Source organism: Dama dama, chromosome 21 (genome assembly GCF_033118175.1).
Source record: "Dama dama isolate Ldn47 chromosome 21, ASM3311817v1, whole genome shotgun sequence".
Taxonomy (NCBI): Eukaryota; Metazoa; Chordata; class Mammalia; order Artiodactyla; family Cervidae; genus Dama; species Dama dama.
The window spans coordinates 36,292,193-36,295,021 of record NC_083701.1 but is presented as its reverse complement, the minus strand read 5'-3'; the positions used below and the strand labels follow the sequence as shown (position 1 = coordinate 36,295,021).

At 40.3% G+C, this 2,829-nt stretch overlaps 1 non-coding gene across 1 annotated transcript; it reads left to right on the top strand.

The window, feature by feature from the left end:
* Positions 1–2,441: 2,441 nt before the first annotated feature.
* LOC133042944 (U6 spliceosomal RNA) lies at positions 2,442–2,548 on the top strand. Its single transcript, XR_009689638.1, has one exon. It is a non-coding gene; the product is annotated as a U6 spliceosomal RNA (small nuclear RNA).
* Positions 2,549–2,829: the final 281 nt, after the last annotated feature.

Sequence of the window (2,829 nt, the reverse complement as noted above, 5' to 3'; positions counted from 1 at the left end):
AGAGCAATTTCCTGTCCCATCTCTTAAGAGCTCCTTGAGTTTGGCTTGAACCTTATGGAACTCTGTTGCTCTCCCCAACAGTGTGCAAATTCCCAGGGAGACAGAAGAAAGGGGGTCTTCTGGCTCCCCATTCTTGCTTCCGAACTGGTTCAAGTTGAAGGTCTTCTTGCCATCTGCAGGTGTTATTTTTGTTTTGTGCTGTGACAACACAGACATGGAACTTTGCCCCTTTCTTTTGTTCACACATATGAACATGTACACACACACACACACACACACACACACACACACACACACTTGAACAAGACAGATGGGTGAGTTGCAGGCTGAACATGTTTGATTGGAGTGGAGATAGACTTTAGGGCAGTACAACTTCACATTTAATATTAAACATCCTGGTTGTATTAGTCAGGATTCTCCTAAGAAACAGAACCAATAGGAGGGGTGTGTGTGTGTGTGTGTGTGTGCAGAGAGAGAGGAAGAGAGAGATTGATCTATATCTATAATCTATATCTATATCTTAATCTACCTATCTGGAGATTGATTTTAAGGAATTGCCTCATGTGATTATGCAGGTTGGCAAGTCCTAAGTCTGCAGTTTTAGTCTGAAGGCCAGCAGACTGGAGATTGAAGAAAGATCTCGTGTGGCAGTTCAACTGCAAAGGCCACCCACTGGCAGAATTTCCTCTTGTTGGGGTGTATGTGAGGGTGTGTGTGTGTCAGTTTTCTCTTCTAGTCAGATCTTCAACTGATTGAATGAGGCCCACCCAAATTATGGTGGGCAATCTGCTTTCCTTAAAGTCCACTGATGTAAACATTAGTCTATCCAAAACACCATCACAGAGACATCACAGAACAATGTTTAACCACATATCTAGGAACCTGATGGCCCAGCCAAATTGACATAAAATTAACAGCCACCCCCGTTTTCAAGTCTTTTCCTACTGCACTGAGTTGGTTAATAATCCCAGTCTCTCTGCTCATCTCCCACCCCAAATGCCTGCTTTCTAACCCTGTGAAGTCTGGCCACTTCTCTTGCTTACTTGAATCTTCAGGGTCTCATCTTCCATGCCCAAATGGCTTATCCATGTGTTTTCTTGAACAAAAAGTATTTCCTCCCTTAGCTTACTTGGGCCAGATGGCAAGAAGACCATTTTCCCCACTCAGTTACATCTATAAAAATTGCAGTCCATGTAATGGCCATTTAAAAACCTTTCAGGATGTCCTCTTTTAAAGAAACTGAACAGTCATTTACATTTAATAAAACTGTAATAATTTGTAAGGAGTCTATTAAAAGGAGAATTCCCTTGTGCATTTAAAACATAATAGTGTATAAAGTTTGGTTTCCCTGCAATCTCTCAGAGTGCACTGATAATTTAAAAACAGTGACAACTAAAGTTTGCCTTTTGTCAAGCAAGAGTTCAAGGTGTGCAGCCTGAAAGCTCAAATGCCCTCTTGTGCTTTGCTTCTGCACTGGGTCAGCTCTGCCTCATGCTCACAGCTAAAAATACCTCACTCCTGGCCAGCCCTAGAGTGGCTGGGGATGTTAACTACTTAGAGGCAAAGGTTTTTTCTCCTATGATTTTGTGCTTTTCATTATTACTCACATATATATATTAAGATGATAACAGCCAACACTTTTGGGTGCCTGCTGTGGGCCAGGACCCTGCATTAAGTACAGTATATGCTCTATCTCACTCGATATTTACAAGTCACTCTTTTAAAAAAAATACATTTTATTAAAGTATGGTTGACTTACAGTGTTGTGCTAATTTCTATTTTTTAGCAAAGTGACTCAGTTTTACATATATATGTTAGTTGCTCAGTCATGTCCAACTCTCTGCAACCGCATGGACTGTAACCTGCCAGGCTCCTCTGTCTATGGGATTCTCCAGGCAAGAATACTGAAGTGGGTAGTCATTCCCTTCTCCAGGGGATCTTCCCGACCCAGGGATCGAACCCAGGTCTCCTGCTTTTCAGGTAGCTACTTTACCAGCTAAGCCACCAGGGAAACCCCATACATATATATAGATTCTTTTTCATATTCTTTTCTATTATGGTTTATTACAGAATATTGAATATAGTTCCTTGTGCTAAACAGTAAATCTTTTTTTTTAATCTATCCTGTATATAATGGTTTGCACCTACTAATCCCAATCTCCTAGTACTTCCCTCCCCAACCTCCCCTTCTCCTTGACAGCCACAGGTCTGTTCTCTACGCCTGTGAATCTGTTTCCGTTTCATACATAAGTTCATTTGTGTCATATTTTAGATTCTACATATAAGTGATATGTAATATTTGTCTTTATCTGACTCACTTCAGTTAGTAAGACAATCTCTAGGTCCATCCATGTTGCTGCAAATGGCATTATTTCATTTTTTTGTGTGACCAGTATTCCCTGGTGTATATGTATGTGTGTGTGCGTATATAAAGAAAGGCAGTGCTCGCTTTGGCAGCACATATACTAAAATTGGAACGATACAGAGAAGATTAGCATGGCCCCTGTGCAAGGATGACACGCAAATTCGTGAAGTGTTCCATATTTTTGAAGAAAAAAAAAAATAGAAAAAAAAAAAAAGAAAGGCAATGCCAAAGAATGCTCAAACTACACACAATTGCACTCATCTTACATGCTAGTAAAGTGATGCTCAAAATTCCAAGCCAGATTTCAATAGTACGTGAACCATGAAATTCCAAATGTTCAAGCAGGATTTAGAAAAGGCAGAAGAACCAGAGATCAAATTGCCAGCATCTGCTGGATCATCGAAAAAGCAAGAGAGTTCCAGAAAAACACCTATTTCTGCTTTATTGACTATGCCAAAACCTTT